The following is a 21,267-nucleotide window of genomic DNA, read 5'->3' on the forward strand; positions in this document are numbered from 1 at the left end:
TCTGTAGGTTCATTTCTCTCAGGGATCAGTGGTGAAGCTCCGTGCTGAGATGGTCAACAGAAAGATCGATTTCTGTTTTTACCGACTTAATTTAATGTGGGCTATTTAAAATGGCAGGGCAAGAAGAAATTAGATTGTATTTGCTGAGTATGGATTTTTCCCCTTTGAAGGCAGCAAGAGTAAAAGGGAAGGTGGGGTGGTGATTTACAAGGCCCCAACTCCCATTTAGGTGTTTCGTACACGTACCAGGGTAATCAGAGTAAATTACCTTACATTGATTATTCAATATGTTCCCAGATCATGTTGTTTTCATCTCTACCAAAAGTCTTCACAGGTCATTGATACTCACTAACAGAGAAAAAGGATACTGGAGCCACGGCAGTGTGTAGCATTTTTACCAGCTTACACACAGACATAGCAGTGCCATACAGTACATACGTGGTAGTGTAATGTTATGGTTTTCACAACTGCATGTGTGTGTCTGTGTAGCACACAGACTACAGTTAATTTCCATCAGGAAAAATGGAAATGTGTGTCAAATGAAATCTGCTGCGCTGAGTACAGCAACCTTCTCAGTTCTACATAGATTTTGTGTATTTAGGCTAAATTTCTCATTTGTTGTCAGACAATATTGCTAATGAGAAGTTAGTACTCCTTGTTAAGTTTAAAAGCATAGCATTGTTCACCACTGCTTACTAAAAGACCTAAGTGAATGTATGTTAACTTGACACAAGAAATGAGGACATTTGTGTTTTGTTTGCAAATATCTGCGTTCTACTCCTTACATTTTAATTAATCAATTACGTGCCCATTACAGAAGTTAGCGAACCAGGAGAAGTAGATGGAAATTTTTTTGAAAACACTTCCATTTAGCTGATTTTTGTTAGTCTTTGTTTAATGTTTCACAGTTGTTGGTTATTCAGTGTTACCTTTTTTCACAATGTATGCAGAACAGGAATGCGGTACTGATATGAAGAAGAGTGTATACACTGAAAGGATTACAGCAACAGATACTGATGATCAAATTACAGAATTCTGTATGCAATTTGGCTGTGTTGACAAAGTTCTTCGAGTAAGACAGACAGGGCAAGGTACTGGTGTTAAAGCCCTGGTGGAGTTTGAATCTGTCATAAAGTTGGCTTCCACCCTCCCTCTGTACCTTCCCAGCGTTTCAAATCCAGACATTATGTGGCGTGTAGATGGTGCCTATAAAACTGCTCAGTCGTCAAAGACAATCTCACCCACACTTTTCTCACGTCAACAAATGAACCAGATGATAATAGATGGACTCCCCTGCTATGTAGACAGGCTGCGAAGAATAAAGAGTTTGAAGAGGTTGTAGCTGAAACCACTTCTAAAGTAAAAGGATGGAGAACGGTCTCCAAGCCAACTCATCCTGTCTCTCAACTAGCATTAGACAGTGATGTGTACAACCCACGTGAAGTCCAAAAGATAATCATGGAGCATGTTATCAAAAGCGATGCCTCTTCCACGCCAAGTCAGGGCTCTAAAGGTCTTCGCCCATTTTCAGGAAGAGTTCCTAAACCCCAAAATGAAGTAGACTTTGAGACGTGGTCACTTCATGTGGAACTCATGAGTCAAGATAACCTCCCACTTGATGAAACGCAGTAAGATTCTTGAGAGCTTACTCCCCCCAGCTTCTTACTTGCTGAGACAGCTTGGCCCACATGCAGCTCCTCGTGAATATGTCAAGCTTCTTGGCTCAGCTTATGGATTAGTTGAGGATGGGGAGGAAATTTTCACAAGGTTTCTGAATACCCACCAGAACACAGGGGAGTAGGCATCCGAGGCATCTTCACCAGTTGCAGGTGTTACTCACCACAGCTGCACGTGTAAAAGCAAAATCATCTGTACACATGCAGCTGGTCCCAGACATGTCTTCCACACATGATGCAAATACTGGAGGATTTGAGGAATCAGGTAACTGAGTTAAAAATGCAACTTAACAAAAAGGAAAAGCAAAGGAAACAAAAACATGCTGAAAAGAGAAATCCCACCCTAAATGCCTCCAGTTGCCGTACAAGAGCGGGCAGGAATAGCTCAGTAGGTAGAGTCGTCGCCCCATGATCGGAAGCTTGGGGGTTCGAATCCACTGAACGGCTACCCTGAGGTACCCCTGAGCAAGGTACCATCCCTACACACTGCTCCCCGGGTGGCTGCCCACTGCTTCACTGGGGTCAAGTGCAGAGAAAAACAAGTAATTTCCCCACGGGGATCAATAAAGTATACATTATTATTATTATTAAGCCCAACAAATGGCACCAAAACCATGTTTCAGTTTCAAGTGTGGCAACGATGGATATATAACCAGAGAGTGTGAAGGTCCTCCGAATAAGACTTTGGTTGGTCAGAAATACAAGGAGTTTAGAGAGAGGAAAAGAGAGTGGGAAGCCAAATATGGTCATTTAAACTGGGCCGGGTTGCAGTGGAGGGAGTGACTGAGCCAGGATGTCCCATAAGATTACAGGACAAAAAACAATCAAATGTGAAAGCCATTCCCAAGCCCAATTACTCTGTGACCATCTTCCAAAATGGCTTATTGGCCTAAGTGTAACACCGGAGTCTTCATTGAAGGGATTCACTGTAACAGTCTAATTGATTCAGGTTCCCACGTAACCACAGTATCAAGGTCCTTTTATGACAGGAATGTTTCCAGGCAGAAAATCGTTCCCACCCAGGATCTGCTGGACATTGACGGTGCTGGTGGTCAGGAAGTGCCTTATCTGGAATACATATCCACAACCATCCATTTAAAAGCCACAGAGAACCGGTGTTTAGAAATGTCCCAGCTGGACATTTGTCAAAACTGGGAAGGCGCCTAAAGAAAGCTCCAGCCGATCCAGGAGAAAAAAGACAACTGCTGCAGATGTACCCTTAGGGGCCTAGGGGTTTGATTTTGATTTTTATTGATTAGCATTCAAATATCTCAGTGAAAACAGAACAAAGATCTACCACAAAGCAAGAAAGCATGAGACAAGGCTAATCAAAAGGTATTGGCTGAAGCATTTGCTTATTACGCCAACCCTTTTCACAAAATATCTTTTTGCATGCAGCTCGAAGCAAATAATAAAACATCTGTCACCATCTTACCATGCTGCGATTGCAGCCATTCCCCAACTTTCTGTGAATGGGACTCATGGCCATTGATCAGTGGTCTTTTATCAGTGGGTTTTGGTCAGTGGTTGTTGATCAATTGTCATGAAAATTTGCTTAATCATGATGAAGGAACTGACCTCCCAGCACATTGTTCATCAGTGGGCTGGTTTCAGTCTTAATGCAAATACACTGTTTATAAAGTTGTGGAAACCTGCAGTCAGCTGATCGTAATAATAATGTGTTAGTTGCCATAAGGAAATTACTCCTCTGCATTTAACCCATTCACCCAGTGAAGCAGTGGGAAGCCACCAATGCAGCACCCGGGTACCTACACAGTGATGACAGAGTTGAACCCCTGACCTGCCGATCATGGGGCAACCACGCTACCTACTGAGCTATCCCTTCCCCGCCAAGAAAGACTGAAAAAGTCACTTGGATGAGTGACAAAACGTTTCTCCCACTGAAAATGTCCAGATGACCAGAATAAACTTTTGGAGGCCTTATAGAGCAACTTTTTTATCCACTATGGATTTCCTAACGGTGTGTTCACACCGAACGTGATAGACGCTACCAGAGCGTCAGGTTTACGTGTAAAGTCAATGGAGAAGCACAATGACGCGTGACTGCGGGTCCCTCGAAAATTCAGAAGCAGATTTGCGTCGCGAAAATGCGTCAAACGTGCGTCTAGCGCGTTTGACTCGCTAATAAAACCACACGCGTCAGTTTTTGTGTTGCATTTTGTGCATTCGCGCATATCGCGATAGATCACACACTTGTTTGACACACTTGGTCAGTTTGGTTTTGCAGTTTCATGTTACTGCTCTCTTTACATGTTACTTCACCCCTCTGATAAGTTACATGCCAGTAGTTGGATAGTCCTTTCAGGGGGTCCTTGGGGATTAGGACTCTCTAGCTTTCAGTTAGAAAATTTGGGTTGTTCAGGGAGGTTGCTGTGATCTGCTCTTATATCCACCAGCCACTGAGCATTACCGTTATGGGTTGCATCCTTCTCCCAGATGCTCTTCCAGTATTGCTCCATCTCCAGCTTTGGTGGGGCTGTTCTCATATTGTTCCCTTGGCACCAAGAGTATACCTTGGATGGTTCAGTAGAGTATAGTTGGCTTACTCTCTTGTCTTCTTTCACTCTTTAATCAACCGGCCCAGGCTGTGAGTCATTGCTTAGCTGTTTCCAAGGCCTCGGGTATGGCATCTTGCTGGACTTGTTAAGCACCCCTTTCTCTATCGCAACTTTCTGCAGCTCCAATAGTTAACTTCCCGCCATGCGACCTTGATCTTGGCCTCTAGTCTCCTTCTCAGTGGAAGATACTGCTCCTTGTGGCTGTTCATCTTGTAGCCAAGCATCTTTGTGATCATTGCTGCCATGGATCAGCTGGTTGGTTTCAGTGATGTTTGCAGTAGGGATTGTCCGTAATGCTGCATTTCCATTTTCTAGTAGACCTTCAGAGGATGCTACTTCACTTAGTCTTCGTAACCGGTTTTGGAGGGTCCAGGTTTCCAGCTTCACCATGATCCGGTCTTTCAGGTCAGCTCCTCTCACACTATTTATACATATAGGTCCAGAGCTCCAGAGAATTGCATGATGGCCATTGTTGATGCTGGAAAGGTCAGCTAGCCTGAAGAGAGGAAGCAGGGTCAGGTCTGTAGGGGTGAGTTTTTCAAAGGTTATTGTTATTGTTATTTTACCCATAGCTACTTCTCTATATGAATGCCCCTGAGACATACAATGGGGATATAAAGCACACCATTATGTTTTATGTTTATAGTCAATACTGATTTGTTTTACATTAAACTACAGGAACAGCATCTTCTGCCAGCATCTACCATTCAAAACATTGTTGAAGATATATAAAACATACATGAATTTGCACAGATGTATACATTGAATACACTAAGCCGAATACACTAAACAGAATCAACTTTTTTGGGATTTGCCTGGATGATTGAGCATCAAGATGATACTCTTGGCTTGTTTAGTTTCATGTTCTGTTGCTTCCACACTAATACACTGGTGACAGCCATATACGTTCAGCCAGTAAGACATTCAAGCCCTTGTTTTAATTGGTTGTCATTGTTTGGGGTTTTTTTGTTAGTTTTTTTTTTAATTCTCAGGTTCCTCCTGCTTCGCTGCTCAGACATGCATGTTGAGCATTGACAAGACCGCGTCACAACCTTCACGTCTGCCATCTGCCTAATGTTTGGCAGTTGCTACTGCTTTAATATACACTACCCTGTGGAACTGCGATCAACACTGGAGTTCCGTCAGCGGTAAAATTTCTTTTATTATGGATTTATTTTTGTGTATATCAAACTTAGCCATTTGATATCCCACCTCAGGTTGTTAATTTCCTCAATCTCTCTCACCCTTTTTTTCATAAAGTTGTTTCTTTTCCATAAATCCTGATAGAGGCACCAAGGTTGAATGCAAGAAGAAAAGAGTGATCTTAGTCATTCCCAGAGTCCTCATTCTCATCTCAGACATTGCTGTCCATGAGTGGATCTACCCCTCTTGTTTGAGATGTGATAAAGAAGTGATAAATGTATCCTGTGCTACTTACTCGGCAGATGTTGTGTTTTTGAAACAGTTGTTACATTTCCAATTGTGAAAGGGAAGTTTTTAACAATGTGAAGTTTTACTAGACACAATTTGTAAAAGTACATTCATACAGTTCTGCTTTTGCTTCACTGTTTTATATTTGTTTCAAATGTTTCATTCTCTATATTTGCATTTGGATAAATTGAAAAAGCAAGATTCTGTGTTTACTGATATTTATGTAGTGAGAACAGCACCAATAACACTTAAGTTCTCTACGTTATGGTAAAGGTGTCTGAACTGTCTGCTACAGGTAATGTAAGATATAATGTATGCTCAACTTACAACACTGGTTTTGCACAATTTGAACAGAACTTGTAAAAAATCAGTAATTGTTTAGTCTTGCTGTCATGGAGGTAACTAGTAACTATTTGTAATTTGTTGCGTAAAAATGTATACGTTTGATGTTCACAACATCAAAGATGTTAAATAAAATACTTTCTTGTAAATTTAAAGTAGACATTTTTGTGTTGCATTTAGGAATTTGAATAGAATCACGGTTTGTGTATTAAGCATACAGAGTAGAACAATTAAAAGCCCTCTAGTCTAAAAAAGGTTCTGTATCATCCGCTAACAGCAACTGAACTGCTAAGCACGCTGAATATTTTACTTATACTCACAAAATATTTGTTTGTATGAAATAAAGTAGTTGATAATTGATACTACAAATTGAACAGTGAAAGGTGATCATATTTCATGAGGTAAACACTCATGATAGTTTGTGATGTCATATTAAGTTATGGAAAAAATAATTTATTCAAACAGAAAATTATTTCATAAAACAATAACAGAAGCAGAAGCAACAGAAGTAACATCCTTTTAGTCGTACTAGAAGATGTTTCAGTATAATATTTACAGGGAAGTTTTCTAATCTTTTTTTATAATCCTAAAAAGGGAAAATATTGTGAATAATATTGTATTTTATCATTTTGATAGTGGACTTTACAGTGAAAATTTTTTGCATTTTGTAGCACAAACTTTATTTTATAGGTTATTTTTATGTAAAATTTAGGGGAAAGCATTATTTTTTCTTTCTTCTACAGTAAAATACTGACCATAGCACTATTTGTAACTGTAAAATCAGCAATAACAATAAGTTCTTATGGTGAAAGAAAAAAAATGTTTAACCCGTAATTTTACAGGGATTTTCAGCAACCACAGCTGCCAGCGTTTTACCGTAAAAACTATGGGGTTCTTTTTTTTTGGGGGGGGGGGGGGGTTTACAGTGTGGCTTTATGATTAGTAGTGCATTTCACTTACTGTGGTCTGACATACTAGTGCCTGCTTGTCTGTTTTTCTTATGCCTTGGTTGGCCATTGTGTGTGGTCATGGCCATCAAGTCCTGGCAAACTCCCTGTTGGCAAGAATAATTTTTTGGTGACAGCTCACATAGCTGCCATCGTTTTCCCTGTTACACTTTGTATTTGTTTAGTTTGCTTTTTGCATCCACTGAGGAACACACGCGACACAAGAAATGTAAGACAATAGAAAGTGTGTGTGTCTTTCCATTTATCAGCATTAGTGAAATCTGTGATTAGTTCTGAATGAGGGGAGATGAATTGTTCTAATTTTTAGTTCATACCACTGAGATTGAGCTCCTCTCACTGTGAATGGGAAGCACTAGTAGAATCTCAATCTACTGTCATGAAAAGGGTCACATTTGAGCACCGACTTAATTTTCTGACTCAGTGCTCCAGGTTCCAATGGTATAGAGGGGTTGGTGGGTGTGGAGGCTGACGAGGATCCTGCTGAATGGTGGAACACAGAAAATAGATAAAAATGGTGCGCCACAGTTTGCAACATTCAAGAAAATGAACTAAGCCACATATAGGCAGCACCTAGAAAAATATTCATCTTTCTGTGTATCATTTACAATTCTTTACAGCAATTCTTTTATTTTTTTTAAATAAACATTTCAAACTATTTACAGAACAATCAGCTGTTCTGCATCAAATCTGATGCCACACAAATTATTTGTGCCGCTCCAAAAAATAATTTCTGTCCACTATGAGATGAAGGAGAACAACAGCCTGATACCTGCAGGCCTGACAGCAGCAGATGTATCACTGCTGTAACACCTGTAACATTCAGCAGTCGCCTCATTGTTCTGACACACACAACAAAACTATTGACTACACTACACACTCACTACACACTAACTACACACTAACTACACAAGATTTGCGCTCACATCTCAAAACACCGTCGTCACTCCTAAAACTTCCCCCTTCCTAAACAACTAAATGCCATGTTGCTATATCATTTTTTGATTGGTCGACATGGTGCATTTTTCCACCAAAAGGAAAGGGTGGGGTTTTTTTGGTTTTGTTTTTGTTCACAGGCTTTCCAGCGTTTTCCTTATAAAATGCAGTTTTTACTGTTTCTTCCCGCAGTAAATATAAACAACGACAGTATTCAGGAAGAAAACCAAACATTGCAGATATTTTTATCATAACTCTGGTTGTACGTGGCCGATCAACACAATTTAAAAACTGGTATAAAGTCCACACTTTGTCCGTCAGTTGTTCCGTCTGTCCTGCTCACATCTCCAATGGTTGTACACGTTGTCATTAACGTGGCTTCACTCCACATCAGCCACGCCGCTTTGCTAGCTAAAACACCGGTGTCGGCTAGTGATGCGCGAATCATGAACGAATCGTTCAATACTCGAGAATCACTTTACTGACTCATGAATCATTATTCACAAGCCCAACTGACTCACTGACTCATCCCTGTTGCTGTTAGCAGCAATGTATCGAGCTTATAATTAAAATTGTGGAGAAAAACACAACATCCAGTATCTTAACAAAAAAATTCTGCTCTGAACTGGAAGAAAAAACCCTGAGTAGAAGCTCACATCAAGACAATAGCTCCTCGGTTCACAGTAGCATCGCTCTGCTAACATGCTAACAGCACATTTGAGCTACTCACCCCCTCCCTTCCTGTGCTGAATTGTAGCGTAAGCGAATCACTCAGGACTCACTAACCCCCTCCCTCCTGTGCTCAGTGGCGGGCCTGTTTGGCGCCCTGGGCGAACACTCCCTCTGCCATTATCCAATCACACATCTGCTTACCTGTATCTTTTGCTCGTTTCTCCTCCTCTTCTCTTCTCTTTTTTCTAATCTGACCACCTGATGGCTTTGAACTTTTCTTGTCCATCTTCCATTGGTTTTAATGTTGCACTACAGTATGAACACCCGTCCCCCAACTCGAGGATCACCACAACATAACCTAATAGACCTACACCTTCAGATTCACTTTGTCTAAGGTGTATTTCTGGGATTTCACACAACCCAGGATTCAAATCATGAATACATAATGGGCTTGGATTTACAACATTATGAATGAAATGTGCTCTATTTGGAAGCAGCCGGCCCCTCCCCTGTTGATGGGTTGTGTGTGTAAATCATCAAACTGTAAATTATAAATTTTAAATTGTTATTGATCCCTTTACCCCAGTCCTGAAGTGTATATTTATTTTCTTACTCTTCTTATATTTATTGTTTGTTCACTTGCACTGCTGTAACTGGAGCCTCGTCGTCTCTTCTCTCTATATACTGGACTGTATGTAGCGGAGATGACAATAAAGTTTACTTAAATAAAGTATAGAATTTCAAAAAAACATTGGTGCAAATTCTGTATCATAATGTCTGGTATTTTCGTGATTGTTGGTTTGTTTTTATTTTATTTTATTTTGCGAGTTGGTTATTAGATGCTGCTCCAGCCAGCCAGAGAATCCCCCGCCGCCCCGCCCTCTCCTCCCTGTGCCGCAAGCAGCAGGTGCACCTCGCAAACAGAGGGCGCCCTTACTCCCAGCAAATGGGCGTCAGAAAACCGATTGGTGCCTATGCCATTCCCAATATGCGCTGGCATGATATCGGGGCAGCATGAGTACGAGCAATTTATTTATTTATTTATTTATTTTGCCGATGCCCGTGATGCCGCCCCCCACTACGATGCCGCCCCGGGCAACCGCCCGTGTCGCCTGTATCAAAAACCGCTACTGCCTGTGCTGAATCGTAGCGTAAGCGAATCACTCAGGACTGGCTCACCCCCTCCCTTCCTGTGCTGAATCGCAGGCTGTGTCCCAATTCAGGGTCTGCACGCTTGAAGTACGCGCACTACGTGTACTACGTACCGTGCGTACTATAAGTACGAGAAGTGCGGAAGTGAGAGGCCTGTGAAATGGGACGGTCTAGCCTTCGTCGCGCTGTTCAGGTTGCCTAGCAACCATGATACTAACCGCGAGAAACGTTACATACAGCTTTGTGTGACAGAAATGAAGGTGAAAAAATGTTTTGTTGGTCATTCATTTTTGTCATGACATCACTTTGATTAGTTGTGTATCTGAGGCTGAGACCACAGGACTTTAAATCATGATTGCTGGGCTTCATTTCTGTACTGAACAATTATATATATATATATATATTTCCTTTTCTGCAACAATATCTGAATGTTCTACATGGGAGAGTGTGTATAACTATATCTATGTGTTTTCCCAACACTGTTCATACACGATGTGCATACATTATTACTACACACTCAATGTTTTATTAATGTCCTCCTCTATTTTATTTGAACTCTCTCTGTTCTTGTTGGTTAAAATACTGTTGGAAAAGCAATAAATAAATCTTTGAGAAAAAAAAATTGTAACCTTAGTGAGCTCTTTTACTGAAACCGTTGCAGGCCTGATCGTTGCTCGGGCTCGTTGGGCCAGAAAACACACAAATGGCCGCTTCACTTGTTAAACAAGCAGAAAATAAAAGGCACGTGCTCAAGTCTACTCACAAATCCTTTGGGCTACGTGTGAGGGCAAGCTGAGGGGCAGGCTCGGTTTGTGACCATGCGGCCTCCACTCGCCAACGTGGTTGGAATTAGCGGCATACCCGGGCTGCTGAGTACACTGGGACAAACCCACGGAAATCCTATCAACAGCAGAAGGGTCCAGAGAATTCCTCTCGGTCCATCATCACAGGGTAAAACAATCCATAACAGGTAGACTCTGCATCCATGGCTATTGTTTGACTATTCTCCCGTTAGCTCTGGTATACAACCTCCTCCGGTAATGTGCAGCTGCCGACTCTCACTAGTTAGTGTTCGTTTCTTTCGCCTCGCTTAGATCCCGCCTTCCTTACGTCTGATTGGACAATAGGTTTACATCAAACAATGGGATAAAATAAAATACAAGATTGATAACCCAAAATGAACTTGTAAAACAACTTGCAGCAAATACAAGTTTTCCTTGTTTCACATTAGATAACAAACTTTTTTTTTTCTTGGAATTTTTAACTCCATGAACACTTAAATTATGATTGACTTCTATTTATTGTGATTTTAAACACGTTTTATTGCATTTGAACTCTTTTTTTTTAAACACATGTATGAAATATTTACAATAAAGTCTTTACAGGACAATATGTATATCCTTTTAACATGTAGGGTCTAAAATAGATATTTGAGACCAGGCTACACGTGTTACTTCACCCTAGTTCAGTTCTATTTTAAGCATCTCATGTATCCAACATCTTGCACCAGTTCCTGTTTTGTCTCTTGCATTGATTTTTGTTCAGCCTCTAATAAATGCAAGATGTTGGATATATGAGGTCCTTACATGCAAATTCAACAACCACCCTGTTGCATTTTTTTCAGTGTGTTAATGAACCTAAAATAAAGTTGGTCATCACTGCTTTGTACAATCAGATAAGACTACAGGTAAACAGGTGTAATCATTTTCTAGGTGATACTGAAGTTAAGGCAAAAGGATGTTTTCTTTGGTGTTGCTGTTGACAGCAGTAAGACTTGCCCCCATATAATATCCTACATGAATCACATTAGCCAGGACCCCCTTTTCAGGGCGGCATTGGCCCGGAGCTGGGTGCGGGGAACACATTAATGGTGAAACACAGCTCATTAGATCACAGAGGTCATACACTTTGCAGTCATTACCAGCCTCTTTTGTCCCTGTAACGGATGGTGACGCAGTTTGCGAGCAGGATGGGTGCAGGGATTTGGGTGGACATATGTGCCTCCCTGCAAAGACTTGTCAGTTTGCTGTGAGTGCTCCGACGGGAGTGCTAGTGCTGTCTGAGAAGTGATTGGATGATGACCTTGAAAGACTTGTTGGCATTTTGGGGAGAAAGTGAGATTAATACAGAGTTGTTAATGTTTGTGCCTTCCATTGATCTCTGTTTCTGCTCCCTTTCATTCTCTTTCTTTGTTTCTCTTCTGTTTTTCCTGACTGATGGCAGAAACTAAACCTGTAGCCTGTTCAAACGACTCAAGCTCACTTCCTGCAAACGTTTTACCCAAACAAAGCTAATGCACCTGGGATAGTTTCAGGTGTTAAAGTGGCCTGGAACAATCAAGAACAGATTTCCAGCACTTTGATTTAATCAGTAATAAAATCTAATTGGCACCTTGATGCAAATCAATATTGAATGAGCTCATTTCTTGTGTGCTGCATACTGGCGTTGCTTCCTGTGTGGAGACACATAAGAAAATATTAATGTCCCACATTGTTCACATGCTAACAACAAGTCCCTTTTTCCTTCTCATCCCTGCGACACACTCATGGTGCAAATATAAAGTTGTGTTCCTGGTACCTAGGAAACTTGCTATTGTTCCTGAGAACATGTGAGCCCAAAAGGAGTAACATTTTTAAGTGCCAGTTAATTTCAAGTACAGCTTTTCAAACAGCTCAACAAATATCAGCCAAACACACAAATTGTTGTTGCACAGTTTATCGTGCAATGTGCTGATTAGCTAAAAGTACAGTGGCTGTAATTTCCACAGAGAGACAGAAAAAGAATTGCTCAGCAAGTGAAATTTCTTTTCCCCACATTACAGCACTGCACGCCATCTTACTGTTCATCCACCTGACAAAACCCACATTTACTTGTGGTTAGTACCCAGTGTTGGGGAGTAATGCAAGACATGTACGACCGTTACATATTTAAAATACAAAATATGAGTAACTGTATTCCGTTACAGTTATAATTTAAAAAGGTGGTATTCAGAATACAGTTACTTTGTTGAAATAAATGGATTACACTGCGGTCTTTTCCTGTTTCATATGTTAGGCTGTGCTCTCTCTATTTTTGGCTTCCACTCCGGTGGAAACCCAAACAAAACACGCGTTAAGAGGCTCTAATGTCTGTGTCTCAATCTCGCGGCCCATGTCATCTCTACTTGCGGCCATAATGACATGAAGAAATTTTTTTAAATTATTATTCAAAAAATGATTTAATATGAAGGCAATAGGCCGAGTGTTACAGGCAATGCCCTAAAGCATGTAGCCTCATGGGTAGTGTAGTCCGTGCTGCAAGGAGAATGGACTGCCATACCTGTTATGTGTCTGTGAGCGAAGGAGGAGCTAACAAAGTTGACCCAGACAACAAAGTAAAGCTAGTTTTCGACGAACCCGACGTATTAGCCAGAGGTCCCTTTACTACGGTTCGGACCTGTTTTATATATGAGGAAATAGTTTTCTATACGAGATCGCTGCAAAAAAGTGCAGCCTTACCTAATGTCCACCCTACTGTTACTCATTTATGTTAAGATTTTAACATCTAGTTGGTATTGGTATGGCGAGTAACCTTCAGTAATAGTAATAAATCACACAGCAATAGGACATTCATGTAGTTGTAAAAAGCATGATGATATATTAAGTAATCCAAAGTATTCAGAATTTGTTACTCTCATTGAGTAATGTAATAGAATACGTTATAAAATACATTTTTGGGCATGTAATCTGTAATCTGTAGTGGAATAAAAGTAACCTTCCTAACACTGTTAGTAGTCATGGTTAGGCGTTTAACCATCTCACAACAAACTGAGACAGAAGCTTTGCTTGTTCGAGGCCCAGTGCAGTGATTTATGATTGGCCAGCGAGCAATCAAGCAGTGATCCATCATGGTTCAAGATGGGGATCATTGAGATGAATGGATCTGCTCTGGATTCACTCATTATCTCAGCACCAGAATGTATGCCCGACCCCTTGTCTTCAATTACACCAGCACTTGCACACCATCAACACTTGCATGGGCTGTGATGAATAATCACCAGTGGAGGGATTTCTAATTGCTCTTCTCAGAGTTTATTGGAGAGGACGTTTTTATGAAGCTATATTGGCATTGAATGCTCTCTGGAGCTTTTTTTTCCTGTGTGTGTGTGTGTGTCTTTGGTTGTTGTTTTTGTTTTGTTGTGTTATTCTTTATGAATACACACACACACACACATCGTGTGAAATGTGTGATTTTGCAGTTACTGGCTATTGTCTCCCAGTGTAAAATTCCCACTGAACTCAGTAGTGATGGAAAAGTCTTAAAATACCTTCAAACAGAGTGTTTCTAGAGTTCTTCCAAAACTTCATCAAACTGAATGATAAAAAATCACTGTTCTGTTCAGGAGAGTGTTATCTGCAGTTCACTCCTGGATGCTAGTGAAGCTACTATGACCGTCACGGTAGCTTATTATCCCAATACAGCACTTCACTATCAGGCTGCAGTATTACTACACAGGGATCAAATACTCTGCTATCATACTTAAACTGAATTTTTAGGTATCTGTACTTTATTTGCATATTTATTTTTCTCACAACTTTTTTCTTTTACTCTGTTTTTCTCAAAGATCTTGACTTTCTATTCTTTACATTTTCAAAATGTGCCTGTTACTGAAGACATTTCCTGTTTAGGTGTGGGAGCAAAGTCACCCATCTACAATACAGGCGAAAGCAAAGACAGCTAGGTTTTTTCTTTTGCCACCACTGGGTTCCAGGAGTATTTAAAAGTAGAATGGGAGGCCCCAGTTATGTGGAACCAGCTCCCAGTGTGATGGTCCTCCAGCTGTCTCTGGTGCCCTGTCAGCCTTTGGCCAACGCACCTACTGACAGTCTACTCACCTGCTGTTCATCATCCTCTTTTACCGGACACTTCTTAAGGCAGCAGCTGTGTGGTGTTCATTGCTGGATCGTTGTACTTGCTGTAGTTAGTGTGGCCTAGCTCTCTTAATTATTCTTGCTTCCTTTGTCATGTTGTGGATTTCTTTTTTGTCTTTTTCAACTTTATTCAATAGACAGAGTACAGAGATAGCAGGGGCAGATAGAGAGAGGGGAAGACATGCAGCAAAGGGCCGCAGGTTGGACTCGACCCGGGCCGGACGCTCTCAGTCGTCTGGCATGTGGTCGCCTGCTCAGCACACTGAGCCAAACCAGTGCCCAGCTTTTTGTGGCTTTCTAACATGTGCTTCTTCTTCGTGTAGAGACCTCCGTGAATTCCTCTGTTTCCTCTTGGATCCCGTCAAGTGAAAGAGTTTGTGAGCGAGCATCAGCGTGGTGTGCGAGCTGAGACGAGCGGGTGACTGGTGTTGTGAGGAGAGGAGCTTGGACGTGTTTACCTTCTTTGGATTCCCTGGAGCCCCTTTCCCTTTACTGTATTACTCAGATACTGGCGTTTGAGTCCTGCCATTCACCTTGAAACCCAGTTTGGATTCAGGGCAGAGAGCCCCTCTCTACTCTCTAAGATGAGGTTGGGTTGGTTCTTGGGCGCCTGGGACTCTTTTTTTTGGCTCGTACCAGAGTGGCCGGCCTCCAGCAGTTCGTTACGTCTTCCCACCCTCATTTTCAGGTACAATCAAGTACATTTCAAGTGACAAAGACACATATACATACAGTATACAGATACATGTACATAGACAAATACTGTATATGTATTATGGTGCTGTATCCTTTTATTATTATTCTCCTATTGTCTCCTTGTAGCTGCCCACTTGGAATTACCACTCGTGACTCAGAGAGCTTCGACTGATGCAACTTTATTCTCTCCTCTTTTAAACAACCAACAATATGGCACCGGGAAAACTATAAGGATGCACAAACAAATGCCATTATAACATTTTAGTAGAAAGTGCAGAAATGGTCACATTTTACTATATAGAAAATTATTTTGATGAACTCAAATCATGACATTGACATAAATCAATAGCTTTTAAACTATTTATGTTACCACATCTCTTAGCCAGTCTTTCCACACCACAAACAAATGACATGCATATATAAAAAAAAAAAACTAATTCAACCACATTGTATAAACTTTCCCAAGTTATAGCATGTGACAGGTAAATAAACTAAAGGGTTCATACGAATATTTCCAAAAATAAATGTTTTTTACTCAGTCTGAAGCAACGTGTTTGTGTCGTTTCACTGAGAACAGAACAGGAAGTCTGACACAATAAAATAGGAAGTGCTAAGTTACTCTTCAAAATAAAAGTGCAAAGTAAAGTTGCTTGGCCGGCATTTACACTCCCACCAAATCCTGATACAATGAACAAACAAATTCACAAAACAAGTGAATTGTACAGGATTTCTTAAACTAATAAATGGATGACTGTATTGAACTATCAAAGGTATATAGGTGATGCACTTCATGCATTAAGGCAGTATGAACATAATTATTATTGTCTTAACATATTTTGTTTTATTTAATTCTCAAGGAGTTGTACTAGTTTTTGGATTGGTCTCTCAATAACTGAAGGTTTAGAAGGGGCATCTTGCGTTCCTCGAGGCTTTCTCTCCCCAACTCGTACTTTAACTCGACGGACTAAACCAACATGGTCTTGAAAGGTCTCCACAATTCGTCCTAGCTTCCAATGGTTTCGTGGAAGGTTGTTGTCTTTAATAATGACAATATCATTGACCTTGAGGTTACGCCAAGGTAAGTGCCATTTTTGCCTTGTTGATATGTTGAGCAGATACTCTCCAGCGACCCCTGAACTGTTCAATGAGATATTGGACTCTTCTCCATCTTTTTGTAGCATACAAATCTTCCTTCACGAACACTCTGGGGGGTGGAAGACCAACCTTTGTTTTCATCATGATGAGGTGATTCGGCGTTAAAGGTTCCAGTGCATGAGAATCATTGATTCCATCAACTCATAATGAGCGACTGTTGACAATAGTCATGGCTTCATATAGAAGCGTTCTGAGAGAGGCATCATCAAGTCGACCTGGGCACTGTGTGAAGGTAGCATTCAACACATTCCTGACCATTCTTATTTGACTTTCCCAGACATCTCCTGCATGGCTGGCGGAAGGGGCGTTGAAGACAAATTCGCACTGTTTTTCAGATAAGAGGGTCTCCAATTGCTCAGTGTTGCATTGCTTAAGTGCTTCCTTGAATTCGTTCCTGGCACCAACAAAGTTGGAACCTTGGTCGCAGTGTAATTGTTGGACAGCTCCTCAAAGGCTGATGAAGCATCTCAACGCATTGATGAAAGAGTCTGTTGACAAATCTTCAAGCATCTCAATATGGACAGCTCTTGAGTACAGACACATGAAAATCAGACCATGTCTTTTATGTTCTTTGCGGGCTGACTTTACAATGAATGGGCCAAAGCAGTCCATGCCCCTAAATGTGAAGGGTGCTGAGGCTTCAGTACGTTCTTTAGGGAGTTCAGCCATTCGCTGGCTCTCTGTAGGTCATCAAAGTTTCCTGCAAGGCACACAGGTGTGTATCATTTTGGCCACCAGCTTGCTACCACCAATGACCCAGAATCCATTTCCTCTAAGCTCCATTTGTGTCTGGCTTTGCCCTTGATGGCATGTCTTAGCATGGTGGTGGGACACAATCAGCTTGGTTATATGACTGTTGCTTGGTAAGATGAGTGGGTGCTTCACTTTGTGGCAAAGAGAAGACCACTTTAATCTCCCACCAACACGCACGAGTCCATCAGACCAGATGGGGTCAACACTGAAGAGAGAGCTTGAGTTTGGAAGGTCCTTTTTGGCTTGAAGCATTTTTATTTCATGAGAGAAGGCTTGCTGCTGTACGATTGTTTCACTGCTTTGGAAGCCTTCTAACGCTCCTCGATCATCGCATGTTCAGCATGTTTTTGTTGAAACCTCAGTCTTTTCTTGAGGCACTGTAGCAGTACTGTGGCTAACCTCTTGTTGTTTGGCAGGGTGGGTGGGCTGTTGCCTTTGAAAGGGCGAGGCATTTCGTAATGTCTGTCTACCCTTTATGTGATGTGGTTAATGAGGAACTATATGAAATGGACATCTTCTTGGGACGCATATTTGTTCTCATAGGTTTTCTCAGCAAAGTCCAATTCCAGGGCTTTTAGAACATCTGTCACTGACAAAGCTCTGGTTTCCTTGTCTGTCTAGGTGGGAGTTTGATGAGCCAATTATACTCCATCCTAGTTCTGACCTTTGTGTAAAGGGTTCATGCTTGTCACCCATGATGACTTCAAGAGGAGCCAGCGCTGATGGACAATCATATCCAATCAGGAGCCCTACATCACAATCTTGCAGAGGCAGCAATTTGTCCTCCTAAGACCCTGGAATGATGATGTGTTGGACAGGCTTCACAAAGGCAGGGATTGGTTAGAAGGTGAGGGAGGAAAATGAAAAAGAAAGAAACTGCACATTTAAGCCTTCGAGCTGTTTCCATGACAACTAATAATAATAATGGATTGGATTTATATAGCGCTTTTCAAGGCACCCAAAGCGCTTTACAATGCCACTCTCGCATTCACACACTGGTGGAGGCAACTACAGTTGTAGCCACAGCTGCCCTGGGGCAGACTGACAGAAGCGAGGCTGCCATATCGCACCATCGGCCCCTCTGGCCAACACCAGTAGGCAGTAGGGTAAAGTGTCTTGCCCAAGGACACAACGACCAGGAGAGAGAGCCCGGGGATCGAACCGGCAACCTTCCGGTTACAGATGCGCGTCCCAACCCCCTGAGCCACGATCGGCTAAACTTGGTGCTGGCATGCGGTAAAACCCTTTGGAAAAGTCTGCCACTGTAGTCCTGCACTGTCAGACACTGAAACTGCACCGCCTCAGATGTTATCAGTCCATACAATGGGCGTTATCAGTAGAATCAGCCTCATAGAAATGGGCCAGTAGGTTCATCTCCACCTGCTAGTTTGTTTAGAAGGTTGTTATCATCCATTCAGATGGAGGGTCACTAACAGGACTCCACAATACACTCTGGCTGGATCCCGGTGGATACGGCAGTGTCCAGCTTTTCAGCACCAAATTTCATAACCATGTTTACAGGATGTCACCATATCAGCAACTTGTTTAGATCTGCTGATCAGCATCACCAACTGTAAAGCGCCATACCTTTGTTTGGTGTCATGCCTTACACTGTTGGAGCACAGTGCTCTAACGGAACAGCTGATTTTCTGACTGCTTGGTAGTAGAACAGGAATCTGTAATGACACTGGCACAGTGGGTGTAGGTTTGTATAGGTATGTAACTTCTTTGGATTGTCATAAATCATTCAGACCAGACATTTCGTGCTCATTCATAAAATCTAATCGTCCTATTTTTCCATATTCAAAAAATGACTTTTAGACTGTTATGATACATTTAGTGATTTTGTGCAGATGTTAAAAATCTCAACATTTTTTATGTTAAACTAATTTAGCTCAACAATCGGATAGCAAGAAGAATTTGTTCACATGACACAAGGCCCATCTGCACAGTGAGGTGGACAAAAAGTATAAATAATGTATAAATAACTGTGAGGTCCTGCACATTGTAACCAGCAGAATCCAAACACAGCACCCTCAGGTCCTTTTCCGGATCTCTGTGGACTTTAATCACATCTCCCTGTCCTCCACTCTCACCACCTTAACCCAGTATGTCACCTGCCACACCAGAGACAAAACATTGGACTTATTGTATGCCAACACCAAGGAGGCATACAGCTCATCACCTCTCCCTCCTCTAGGGGGCTCAGATCACAACCTGGTTCATCTCCAGCCTGTGTATAAACCTCTAGTACACAGAGGACCAGTTGTGAAATGCACAGTAAGGAAATGGTCAGCAATCTCCCTTATCTTCAGGGACTGCCTGTCCTTCATCTCAGGACTTCACACCTCACAGCTTCACACCTCCCAGCTCCCAGCCATCACACCCACCCCGGCTTCTGTGGACTCCAACATACACCGCCTCCCCCGAAATCCCCTCTCTCCATCTCAGCAGATCAATATCAAGGTGCGTAAGGCTGCAGGTCCAGATGGCATCAGCTCCAGGCTCCTGAGGTGCTGCGCAGATGAACAGTGTGGCATCCTAGGATATCGGTTCAACCTGAGCCTGTCACTGGGGAAAGTACCACAGCTGTGGAAGACCTCCTGTGTGGTACCGGTACCAAAGAGCTCCCATCCCCAGGACCTCAGCAGCTACAGGCCGGTAGCCCTGACATCACATCTGCTGAAGACCCTCAAGAGGTTGGTTCTAAACCATCTGCGCCCCCTGGTGAGGTCTTCATTGGATCCGCTGCAGTTTGCTTACCAGCCTGGCATCGGGGTGGAGGACGCCATCATCTACTTCCTGCACCGAGCTCTGACTCACCTGGAGAAGCCTGGAAGCACTGTGAGGATCATGTTCTTTGATTTCTCCAGTGCTTTCAACACCATCCAGCCACGACTTCTGAGGGACAAGCTGGAGCTATTGAGAGTGGACCACCACATGTCCCAGTGGATACTGGACTACCTCACAGAACGTCCACAGTATGTGAGGACACAGGGCTGTGTCTCTGACACGCTGGTCTGCAGTACGGGGGCCCCACAGGGAACTGTGCTGGCACCGTTCCTCTTCACCCTCTACACTGCAGACTTCTCCATCAACTCCCCACGCTGCCACCTACAGAAGTTCTCTGACGACTCTGCTATAGTCGGCCTCATCACAGGTGAGGACGACTCAGAGTACAGACAGTGGACTCTGGACTTTGTGGACTGGTGTCTGCAGAACCACCTGCTGATCAACACCGGGAAAACGAAGGAGTTGGTGGTGGACTTCTGGAGACGCAGACCCACCACACTGACAGCGGTGAACATCCAGGGAGTGGACATTGAGATAGTGGACTCTTATAGATACCTGGGTGTTCACCTGAATAATAATCAGAATCAGAATCAGAATACTTTATTGATCCCTGGGGGAAATTATTTTTTTGTTACAGTGCTCCATTATAAACCAACATAAACCAACATTAAGACAAGACAGACAATACGCTAACTAAGAATAGTACAATATATATATATATATATATATATATATATATATATATACATAAGTCACTCATTAATAAATAGCTGGAAAAGAAAGATGGCCACACGCAGGAAAGATTTCCTGTGTCGTTCAGTGGTGCTTTTCAGTAATCTCAGTCTCTCACTGAACGTGCTCCTGTGACTGACCAGCATGTCATGGAGTGGGTGGGAGGTGTTATCCAACATTGTCTTTATCTTGGACAGCATCCGCCTCTCCGACACCACCTTGAGGGAGTCCAGCTCCATCCCCACAACATTACTGGCCTTACGGATTAGTTTATTGAGTCTGTTGGCATCTGCGACCCTCAGCCTGCTCCCCCAGCATGCAACAGTATAGAGGATCGCACTGGCCACAAAAGACTCATAGAAAATCCTCAGCATTTTCTGGCAGATGTTGAAGGACCTCAGTCGCCTCAAAAAATAGAGACGACTCTGGCCCTTCCTGTAAAGTGCTGTGGTGTTTTTAGCCCAGTCCAGTTTAT

The sequence above is a fragment of the Simochromis diagramma genome, unplaced genomic scaffold (assembly GCF_900408965.1).
Source record: "Simochromis diagramma unplaced genomic scaffold, fSimDia1.1 OVJJ01000024.1, whole genome shotgun sequence".
Classification (NCBI taxonomy): domain Eukaryota; kingdom Metazoa; phylum Chordata; class Actinopteri; order Cichliformes; family Cichlidae; genus Simochromis; species Simochromis diagramma.